The 12,421-nt window shown below is 46.5% G+C and overlaps 1 pseudogene; it reads left to right on the plus strand.

Annotated features, from left to right (window-relative positions):
- The first annotated feature begins 1,133 nt into the window (after positions 1-1,133).
- Positions 1,134-1,251, plus strand: LOC124723727 (annotated as a pseudogene).
- Positions 1,252-12,421: the final 11,170 nt, after the last annotated feature.

The raw sequence follows: 12,421 nt of genomic DNA on the forward strand, positions 1-12,421 counted from the left end.
GTGTGGGCTGACATGAGGTCTGTTTGTATTTAGCAAGTACCTCCCCGAAGTTTTTCTTGGAATCTCGAAGTCCTCGCTAATAGCCCTCACAGATCTTTCCTTTTCTTTTACTTCTAAAAGTGCTTTTAATATCATATCTTCAGAAATCATTCCCCTTTCACTTTTTCTTTTATGATTTCGGACCATCTTTGTTGCTACAAATAAAAGAAGGGTTTAAACCAAGTCCGTTACTCGAATGTTCTAAAGATAAGGCACTGAACCAGATTCTGACTACTCACATCGCTTTTTAAGACTATAACAAAATTTACAGGTTGGTGTTTACCTTTAAAAACGCTTTTTATCTCGTGAATATGACGATCTTTTCGCCTCTGAAACGTATCAAAAAATGTTTAACTCCGAAAATTATGTTAATAATTTAATAAGCTCGACGAATTATAAATATTATTATCATTAAAAATAACAAACCTTTCAGCGAGTTTAACAAAATATATAGGACGAGGCAGGTTGGCCCGGATGGCCATCTTGATCCGTCTGGGCCAACCTGCCCCTCGCCATGTTTACAATAAATTCTATTCCGTACAAAACCCACTGAACCAACTTAGATTGTATGCCATATAGAAATAATACTTAAACTACGACCTTTAATGATACTTCGCACCTGTTGCGCCTAGCCGGCCGAGGTGGCCGAGCGGTTCTAGGCGCTACAGTCTGGAACCGCGCGACCGCTACGGTCGTAGGTTCGAATCCTGCCTGGGGCATGGATGTGTGTGGTGTCCTTAGGTTAGTTAGGTTTAAGTAGTTCTAAGTTCTAGGGGACTGATGACCTCAGAAGTTAAGTGCCATAGTGCTCAGAGCCATTTGAACCATTTTGTTGCGCCTAATGTAAGAAAAAGTTAAATAACACACATTTAACCGAAGAGTAGAATTTAACTGAAACACGCACAAAAACAATTAATCACTACAACTTGTCTAAAACTGGTCCGCCGGCTATATTCGTCCTGTAGAGGGAGGGGGACAGCGCTACCAATCTGATGATTGATTCCTAGCACGATCTAGCGTCTATTGTACTAACTAACTCGACTGGACCATCTTGCCCCTATGGCCAACGTGCCCCAGTTTCCCCCACTTTAAGAGCCAACGGCCTTGCCGCAGTGGTAACACCGGTTCCCGTCAGATCACCGAAGTTAAGCGCTGTCGGGCTGGGCTCGCACTTGGATGGGTAACAATCCGGTCTGCCGAGTGCTGTTGGCAAGCGGGGTGCGCTCAGCCCTTGTGAGGCAAACTGAGGAGCTACTTGATTGAGAAGTAGCGGCTCCGGCCTCGGAAACTTACATACGGCTGGGAGAGCGGTGTGCTGACCACATGCTCCTCCACATCCGCATCCAGTGATGCCGATGGGCTCAGGATGACACGCGGCCGGTCGTTACCGTTGGGCCTTCATGGCCTGGTCGGGAGGAGTTTAGTTTAGTTTAGTAGTCTCTAAATCGCGTGCTGTCTGAAGGTTTTGGTATTGGGATGGTCATTCCCTCTGCAAAGGCAGGCGGAAGTGGCACGTCGGGAGGAATTAGTTCGCGGCAGATTTCATTACAGCAGGGAGCCACCAAATATTGAAAGGATCGATAGAGCTCCAAGGGTATTCTGTCCTGGCCGGCGACTTACTGGTAGCCCCTTGCCTATAGCTTCTATCACACCGTCCTCGTTAATTTCCTTTAGTATTATGGCCTCCGTCTCTTGATCTAGAGTCCCAAAGAGCTTGAGTAACGTCTAGTATGGCCGTCCTGTCGTGTTCTTCCTCAGTATAAATGGGTATAATAGTCAACGAAGGTATTTGCTATGTCATTTTGTGTCGTCAGATGTGCGCCGTCCTCAGTGTCGGTGTGGCTAGGGCTCTGCGGCGCCGCTTGAGTTCATTAATAACATGATGCGTCGATGGCCGTTAGCCCACGACCCGGCGTAGTGTCCTCGCGCGGATCGCCGCTACTTCCAGATGAGAATGCATAATAGCAATGATTCTCGCCTTAGCTCGTTGGACCACCACCTGTCACTCAGGAGAGGGGGTCTGGTTGGTACATTCCTGTAATATCGTGAAACAGAAGTTCAGAGTCCGCCGTCTCCACTGTGTTTGCGCTCCAACGCAATCAATGCACGTCGTATCGTCGGTTTTTGTAAATTCCAACCACCAAAGTAAAGTCTTCAACAATTTGGTGACACTCTGAAGTCTTAAGGTGCTCTACATTCATTTTCCATAGGCCGCAGCTTCGCCACACCTGCTGTCTTTCGAGGGCGATTGTGCAGATATACATGGTGGTCCATTGAACGTGAGCAGGCCAAATATCTCACAAAATAAGCGTCAAACGAAAAAACTACGAAGAATGAAACTAGTCTAGCTTGAAGGGAGAAACCAGATGGCGCTATGGTTGGCCCGCTACATGTAGCTGCCATAGGTCAAACAGATATCAACTGTGTTTTTTAAAATAGGAACCCCCATTTTTTATTACATATTCGTGTAGTACGTAAAGAAATATGAATGTTTTAGTTGGACCACTTTTTTCACATTGTGATAGATGGCGCTGTAATAGTGACAAACATATGGCTCACAATTTTAGACGAACAGTTAGTAACAGGTAGGTTCAAAAATGGTTCAAATGGCTCTGAGCTCTATGGGACTTAACATCTATGGTCATCAGTCCCCTAGAACTTAGAACTACTTAAACCTAACTAACCTAAGGACATCACACAACACCCAGTCATCACGAGGCAGAGAAAATCCCTGACCCCGCCGGGAATCGAACCCGGGAACCCGGGTGCGAGGAGCGAGAACGCTACCGCACGACCACGAGCTGCGGACGTAACAGGAAGGTTTTTTAAATTAAAATACAGGACGTAGGTACGTTTGAACATTTTATTTCGGTTGTTCCAATGTGAAACATGTACGTTTGTGAACTTGTCATTTCTGAGAACGCATGCTGTTACAGCGTGATTAACTGTAAATACCAAATTAATTCAATAAATGCTCAAAATGTAGTCCGTCAACCTCAATGCATTTGGCAATACGTGTAACGACATTCCTGTCAACAGCGAGTAGTTCGCCTTCCGTAATGTTCGCACATGCATTGACAATGCGCTGACGCATGTTGTCAGGCGTTGTCGGTGGATCACGATAGCAAATATCCTTCAACTTTCGCCACAGAAAAAAGTCCGGAGACGTCAGATCCGGTTAACGGTGCGGGCCATGGTACGGTGCTCCGACGACCAATCCACCTGTCATGAAGTATGCTATTCAGTACTGCTTCAACCGCACGCTAGCTATGTGCCGGACATCCATCATGTTGGAAGTACATCGCCATTCTGTCATGCAGTGAAACATCTTGTAATAACATCGGGAGAACATTACGTAGGAAATCAGCATACATTGCACCACGTAGATTGCCATCGATAAGGTAGGGACCATTTATCCTTCCTCCCATAATGCCGCACCATACATTAACCCGCCAAGGTCGCTGATGTTCCACTTGTCACAGCCATAGTGGATTTTCCGTTGCCCAATAGTGCATATTATGCCGGTTTACGTTACCGCTGTTGGTGAATGACGCTTCGTCGCTAAATAGAACGCGTGCAAAAAATCTGTCATCGTCCCGTAATTTCTCTTGTGTCCAGTGTCAGAACTGTACAGGACGTTCAGAGTCGTCGCCATGCAATTCCTGGTGCATAGAAATATGGTACGGGTGCAATCGATGTTGATGTAACAATCTCTACACCGACGTCTTTGAGATTCCCGATTGTCGCGCAATTTGTCTGCTACTAATGTGCGGATTAGCCACGACAGCAGCTAAAACACCTACTTGTGCATCATCATTTGTTGCAGGTAGTGGTTGACGTTTCACATGTGGCTGAACACTTCCTGTTTCCTTAAATAACGTAACTATCCGGCGAACGGTCCGGACGCTTGGATGATGTCGTCCAGAATACTGAGCAGCTTACATAGCACACGCCCGTTGGACATTTTGATCACAATAGCCGTACATCAACACGATATCGACCTTTTCCACAATTGGTAAACGGTCCATTTTAACACGGGTAATGTATCACGAAGCAAATACCGTCCGCACTGGAAGAGTGTTACGTGATACCACGTACTTATACGTTTGTGACTATTACAGCGCCATCTATCACAAAGCGAAAAAAGTGGTCCAACTAAAACATTCATAATTCTTTACGTACTACACGAATATATAGTGAAAAATGGGGGTTCCTGTTTAAAAAAACGCAGTTGATATCCGTTTGACCTATGGCAACGCCATCTAGCGGGCCAACCATGGCGCCATCTGGTTTCCCTCTTCAAGCTAGACAAGTTTCGTTCTTTGTAGTTTTTTCGTTTGATGCGTATTTCGTGAGATATTTGGCCCGGTCACTATCAATGGACTACCCTGTGCACCGAGCGATCGGTGAAGGCCGCAGACCATAGTTCTGCATCATGGATATCAGGTTGAAGGCGGTGCGTGACACACGCGATCGATGCGGCTGGCGGAGTGGATAGTTACAAACGTATATCCGGTTCGATGTCCATGGATATGTTTCCACGAATCTACCAACAAACTGCAGATCTTGTACCAATGTTCTCAATTCTGGGCTCGGGTTATAACATGGAAACTGAACCTTTGGCTCCAGCACACAATTGAAGTCACCGCAGAGGATGTAATGAGCCTGCCGTCCTAGAAAGCGCGGGGCAATTTCTTCCACGAGGAAGTTAGACCGTTCTCTTCGTTTGTCCGTGCCTGACGGCACGTAGATGTTGACAAGTACAGTTACAGCATTCTGCGTGCCAGTGGTAGGTAGGCGACATCCCCCTCTATGTTGCCCTCCTTAAGAAGTATTGCTATGTCACTACCGGTTTCTGAAGCTGGTGACATCAGGTTATTGTAACTATAGAGGAACGGGAATTTGTCGACGTATACTTGCTCACTGTAAACTTATATGTAGTTTCACCACTTGTAGAACAGCTGCAACTGAAATTGTATGAAAACAGGACCCACTAATTAGATTAGGTGGTAGATTATATTTTTAAAAAGGCCGACCCGCCATCAATGTGATAAAAATCTTAAAATCACACTTAAGTATTGTTAATATATTAATGTAAAACAGCGACATCTATATCTGGGACATGTAGAATATCTGCGAGTAAGATTGTGTTGATCCGTGATCGTATGGTATTAATAATTAATGAGTGTGACGCGGAACGTCTATTACGTCCTATGCGTTGCGGGCGTGCATGTTAGGCGCACGTTGTGCTCGATGTGCTCCCTACGTCGGTGGCTTGAGTCATTTGACCATCGTCATCTATAAAGTGAACTCCGTGTGAGGTGTTCCCTGAACCGTGATATCCGCAGTTGCAGGCAGCTGGATTTCCACACTGTCATCGGCCCAGTTCTGCCTAGACGACTCCTGCGGCCTGACCTTCTCAGCCCCTGCTGTTATGAACGTCTTTCTCCACTGTGCCGAGCTCTGGGGCTTCCTGGGGATCTGCCTGAAAGGTCTCGATGGTGGAAAGAAGGTCTTCTCACTCGGTGGCATAATATCTGTCATCGTCGGAGACAACAGCACTCTCTACTGTGGCGTTGTCATCGTGTGCCTGTTCTCCTTTATCTTCGGAGAAAGCAGTCGTCCAATGGTGTGCGACGTATTCTCTTTCGGTGACCTCTCTTTGCGGTGTCGTACATCCATCTCCATATCCGAATTCTGCATGGAAGCCCCATCGTCTTGGAAGTCGGGGACAAAAGCAGCCATCGGTACCACCAGCCGACCGATTCCCGTATTCGTCTCCGTTCCTGCGAGTATCGTGACGAATACAGGGATTAGCGGTCACAAGGTAGTTGCTGCTTGGCTGAATAACGTAACACCTACAACCATCAAAAAGAAACGCAAAGTATATCTATTTAAAATAGCCGATAAAAATGCTCTTAACGCCTTTTTAAGAGACAGTCTTCACTCCTTCCGATTTGATCATGTAAGCGTAAAAATTATGTGGAATGATTTCAAAGAGATAGTATCGACGGCAATTGAGATATGTACACCATATAAATTAATAAGTGATGGTATTGATTCCCCATGGTACACAAAACGTGTCAGATCGCTGTTGCAGAAATAACGAAAAAAGCATGCCAAATTTGAAAGAACGCAGAATTCCCAAGACTGGCAAAGTTTTGCAGAAGTTAGAAATATTGCGCGTACTTAAATGCGAGAACCTTTTAATAATTTCTACGACGAAACTCTGTCTCGGAATCTGGCAGAAAACCCTAAGAGATTCTGGTCATACATAAAGCACACACGCAATCAATACCTTCACTGTGAGATAACAACGGTGAAGTCATTGATCACAGTGCCACTAAAGCAGAGTTATTAAATACGGTTCTCCGAAACTCCTTCACCAATGAAGACGAAGAAAATATTTCTGAATTCCAATCAAGAACAACTGCCAAGATGAGAAACATAGATGTAGATGTCCTAGGTTTAGCAAAGCAGCTTAAATCACTTAATAAAGGCAAGGCCTCCAGTCCGGATTGTATACCAGTCAGGTTCCTTTCAGAGTATGCTGATACAATAGCTCCATATTTAAGAGGTAAATACAACCGCTCGCTCACAGAGAGTCCCGTACCTAAAGACTGGAAAATTGCTCAAGTCACAGCAATATCCAAAAAGGGAAGTAGGAGTAATCCGCTGAATTACAGGCCCATATCACTAACGTCGATTTGCAGTAGTGTTTTGAGACATATACTGTGTTCGAACAATATAAGAACCTCGAAGAAAACGATTTATTGACACACAGTCAGAACGGATTTAGAATATATCGTTCTTGTGAAACACAACTAGCTCTTTGTACTCATGAAGTAATGAGTGCTATCGACAGGGAATGTCGAATTGATTCCATATTTTTAGATTTCCAGAAGGCTTTCGGCACCGTTCCTCACAAGCGCCTTCGAACCAAACTGCGTGCCTTTGGAATATCGCCTCAGTTGTACGACTGGATTCGTGATTTCCTGTCAGAAAGGTCACAGTTCGTAGTAATAGACGGAAAGTCATCGGGTAAAACAGACGTAATATCGGGCGTTCCCCAAGGAAGTGTTATAGGCCCTCTATTGTTCCTGATCTATATTAACGACGTAGGAGACAATCTGAGTAGCTGTCTTAGATTGTTTGCAGATCATACTGTCATTTGCCGTCTTGTAAAGTCATCAGATAACCAAAACGAACTGCAAAACGATTCAGATAAGATATCTGTTTGGTGCGAAAAGTGACAGTTGTCCCTGAGTAAAGAAAAGTGTGAAGTAATTCACATGAGTACTAAAAGAAATCCGCTAAATTTCGATTACGCGATAAGTCACAAAAATCTGAAGGCTGTAAATTCAACTAAATGCTTACGCGTTACAATTACAAGTAACCTAAATTGGAACGATCACATAGATAATGTTGTGGGTAGAGCAAACCAAAGACTGCGATTCATTGGCAGAACACTTAAAGGTGCAACAACAGGTCTACTAAAGAGACTGCTTACAACACGCTTGTCCGCCCTATTCTGGAGTATTGCTGTGCGGTGTGGGATCCTCATCAGGTGGGACTGACGGATGACACAGGAAAAGTTCAAAGAAGGGCAGGTCGTTTTGTATTATCGCGAAATAGGTGAGATAGTGTCACAGACATGATACGTGAATTGGAATGGCAATCATTAAAACAAAGACGTTTTTCGTTGCGACGGAATCTTCTCATGAAATTTCAGTCACCAGTTTTCTTCTCCGATTGCGAAAAAATTCTGTTGGCGCCCACCTGCATAGGGAGAAATGATCATCACGATAAAATAAGAGAAATCAGGGCTCGCACAGAAAAATTTAAGTGCTCATTTCTCTCGTGCGCCGTTCGAGAGTGGAACGATAGAGAGACAGCTTGAAGGTGGTTCACTGAACTCTCTGCGAAGCATTTTATTGTGAATAGCAGAGTAATCATGTACATGTAGATGTAGACGTCGGACTTCGGTTGCAGCTGCTCAGTGTGGCGTTCCTCGCTTAACATCTTGGACGCATTGTCATCCACCTGTTTCATCTGTTCCATGGGGTCGTACGTCATTTGGACTTGTGGAACATGCAAGGGGGACTCTTTTCGGAAGGCGGCAACATACAAAAAAGGCATGGATGCTGTCGTGGATCAACCATGTGCCTATAACCTGTAGTCATACATCCATTATGTATATTGGCGTACAGGCGAGACATTTTACTGCAAAGTAGCATGCCCAGTGTATTTATTGTACCGGGTGATCAAAAAGTCAGTATAAATTTGAAAACTGAATGAATCACGGAGTAATGTAGATAGAGGGGTGCAAATTGACACACATGATTGGAATGACATGGGGTTTTATTAGAACCAAAAAAATACAAAAGTTCACAAAATGTCCGACAGATGGCGCTTCATCTGATCAGAACAGCAATAATTAGCATAATAAAGTTAGACAAAGCAAATATGATGTTCTTTACAGGAAATGTTCAATATGTCCACCATCATTCCTCAACAAAAGCTGTAGTCGAGGAATAATGTTGTGAACAGCACTGTAAAGCATGTCCGGAGTTATGGTGAGGCATTGGTGTCGGATGTTGTCTTTCAGCATCCCTACAGATGTCGCTCGATCACGATACACTTGCGACTTCAGGTAACCCCAAAGCTAATAATCGCACGGACTGAGATCTGCGGACCTGGGAGGCCAAGCATGACGAAAGTGGCGGCTGAGCACACGATCATCACCAAACAACGCGCGCAAGAGATCTTTCACGCGTCTAGCAATTTTTTGGGGTTATAATAAAACCCCATGTCATTCCAAGCATGTGTGTCAATTTTTACCTCTCTATCTACATTATTCCGTGGTTTATTAAGTTTTCAAATTTATGCTGACTTTTTATCACCTGGTATTTCATGATTGCTGTAGGCGCCGCAGAGACTGTTCCTATGGACGCGTCTGCATATCCACAGGAACATTTCATTATAATTCAAATTAACACAGGCACTGCAATATGGTATTTATCCACCGACACTGGACAAGCGACTTTCAAGTAAAACGTCTCCTTGTACGGTAATATACATAATGAATGTACGAGTACAGGTAGAAGACACATAATTGACGACATATGGAAGATTTGGTCTGTCTGTGTCTCGTGCTGGCATAGCCCAATGGTAGCAGTCTGCCTTCGGCAGTGACACAGTGCGGACCGTGTTGCCTGCCGGCCGCGCTGTGGTGCGCGCACCTGTTTGTTTACGCCGGAGCAGCTACGCGTGTGCGGTGTTGTGAGTCTAGAACGAGATGGCACACTCGTACAGAAAAACGACTTTGAAGTTCAGTTTTGCGAACGACTATACACGACCAAAGGCACACAAGATTGAACGTTTCTTCAGAGAAGAGGTAAAAATCGATCCACAGGAAATCGTGGGAATCAATTTATCGCTCGTTTCAAGCGTCGTCTATGTCAAGCTTGTTGACGAGGCTGCTTGCGAAAGACTTCTACAACGATCACCGAACGGGTATCGTTTCTGTCATGCCGACGGGAATGTTGGTGCGGTTACAGTCGATCACGCGGGAATGGGGATCCGCACTATACGAGTCTTCGAACTTCCGTTTGAGGTCCCGTCTGAACTTGTTACCGACGCCTTTCGACCATACGGTACAGTTCTATCCCATGTGGCCGAAAAATGGACGAGTTTTACCACGTACCCCGTTTTAAATGGGGTGAGACAAATACGGATAGAACTGCGCAAGCACGTCCCCTCTTATTTGTACATAGGAGGTTGTCGAGCGACTATAATCTATGATGGGCAACCTCGCACTTGCTCGGGGTGCGGGAAAGAAGGTCACGTCGGCTCGGAATGCCTCCAGCGACGTTTAGTGCAAACTCCACGGGATCACGTTCAGGCGCCACAACCGACGACTGTCTTACCGTTGACCTTTGTGGAAGCCCTGAGAGGCGACGTGAGGGAGACTTCCGATGGGCACCAGCAGCTGCCCCCTATAGAGAACATGGACACCAACAGACTGGAACTACGACCACCGGTTCCACCACAGCAGACACAGGACACCACAGAGGAGATGCAGCTGACGGCCGCTCCAGGCTCATCCGTGGTGGCTGCCAGTGCTTCCACCGAGAGCTTGATAGGCCAGGCCCAAGACGGAGGATACGCAACCCCAACAGCCGATGCGGAAGCAAGGCAACGGAAACAGCGTTCGCCGAAGAGAAGAAAGAAGAGTCGACTGACTTCTGCTGACGATAGCCATAGTCCCGAGGGGACAGTGGACGACAACGACAGTATCGACCTGAGACCAGTGGATTCAACAGATACCGAGATGACGATGCAGGAACTACACAGCGACGATAACTTGAACTCTCCTTCTGGTGACCGGAAGGCGGAAGTGGAGATGACAACTGTCCAACATCAGAGCGATGACAACGTTACCTCCCATCCTTCGACCAGTTCCGGAAATATGCTGGGGGACTGGGCGCAAGAAATGGACCAACAGGAACAGGATGAAAATACGAACGCGACGATTGAGGACAGTCCTGGCCAGAGGCCGGGAGGGGTCGGGAAATGTTGACCAACTTAGTGTGTTGAGGAGCGCCGGGGGTGCAGATGGACGCTTAATGACACCGCCCTACAACTGATGAACACAAGCCAGGCGTACCGCATTGCCACGTTAAACATTAATGGCATACGGACACCGCTTAAAATTCAAATACTGAAAGATATGTTACGCGCTGCGGACGTGGATATTGTACTCCTACAAGAAGTGCGTTTCACATCGCCGCCAGAGTTCTACGGTTACGAGGCACATTATTCAGTGCACGATGAAAGTGGATGCGGTGTGGAGTGGAGTGGAGGACGTCAGGTCTCTCCCTTCGGCACGCGGCATAGCGATCACTGTCGACGGCGTTCGTTTCATCAATTTATACGCACCATCTGGCTCCACAAAACGAAGAGAAAGGGCGACTTTTTACACCGAAGAGATAGCACTGTTGTTCGCTGGACGCTTTGATAACTATATAGTGGGCGGCGACTTTAATTGTGTCGTCGACAAAAAGGACCAAGTACCTCATTATGTGCCATGCATGGAACTGCGTGCGTTGATTACCGAAATGGCGCTTCTGGATACCTGGGAACTGCAGCATGGTGACAGACCGGGTTATACGTTTGTCACGGGACACTCGGCGAGTAGACTTGATAGAGTGTACGTGACACGAGCTCTACGGATCGACGATACTGGATGCCGAAATCTGGCCAGCGGCTTTTACGGATCATATGGCGTACGTCTGTACGATTTCACTAACGCGTCAGAAGATATGGCGGAGTAAAGGTCACTGGAAAATGAATTGTGCACTTTTACGTGACACTGAATGTCACCGGTCGATAGAGGCGGCCTGGGAGACCTGCGTTCGCCGCCAACGAGCATACACCTCGGTTCTCCAGTGGTGGATTAAATGCGCAAAACCAACGTTACGGAGAACGTTGATACGATACGGGCAGGACAAATCGCAGTGGAACCGCACAACGGCTGATTTTTATTTTACAGCCCTGAGGGAGCTGATGACCCAACAACCATCGCCGGAAAGGCACACGGCCATGCGCAGGATAAAAGTCAAGTTATTACAGCTGACGAGACGAAGAATGGAAGGCATAATGGTCCGGGCGAGATTGGCGGACACAGTTGCTGCCGAAACCCCCTCCATGCACCACGTGGTACGTGAACGCCAACGACGACGCAGGACATTGATCAGGGAACTAATCTCTGAAACTGGCCAGCAAGTTGTGCACCAGCGTGATATTGCGCATGTGTTTACCGACTATTTCCGCCAGTTATATGGACCTGTACATGTGAACCACGAGACACTACATGATGTCATCTCGGAAATGCCAGATAGAGGACCACCACTGGATGCAGAGACTTTCATCACAGCGATAATAGAGGACGAGCTGACAGACGCAATTGCCAGGGGGGCTCCGAACAAGTCCCCAGGACAGGACGGCTTCCCAATTGAATTTTACCGCGCCTATGCATACCTCATGGGACGGACCTGGATTCAGATGTACAACGAACTCCTGTTACCGCAGACTCAGATACCTGCCGAATTCACGGAGGGTATCATCATCCCAATACCCAAACCACGCGGTTGCAGGAATCCAGGAGATTATAGACCACTCACTCTCTTGAACTGCGACTATAAGATTTTCGCGCGCATCCTTGGGGCTCGCCTGCGGTCTTCACTTTCTGATAGACTCCTCATAGATCAAACTTGCCTCGGCGGTAAGAGCAACGTACATACGGCGCTCAGTGACTACCGAGATATCATCGCATTAGCAGCGGCATGCTGAGTGCGTGGGGCACTCGTCGCTATTGACT

Source organism: Schistocerca piceifrons, chromosome X (genome assembly GCF_021461385.2).
Source record: "Schistocerca piceifrons isolate TAMUIC-IGC-003096 chromosome X, iqSchPice1.1, whole genome shotgun sequence".
NCBI classification, from domain to species: Eukaryota; Metazoa; Arthropoda; class Insecta; order Orthoptera; family Acrididae; genus Schistocerca; species Schistocerca piceifrons.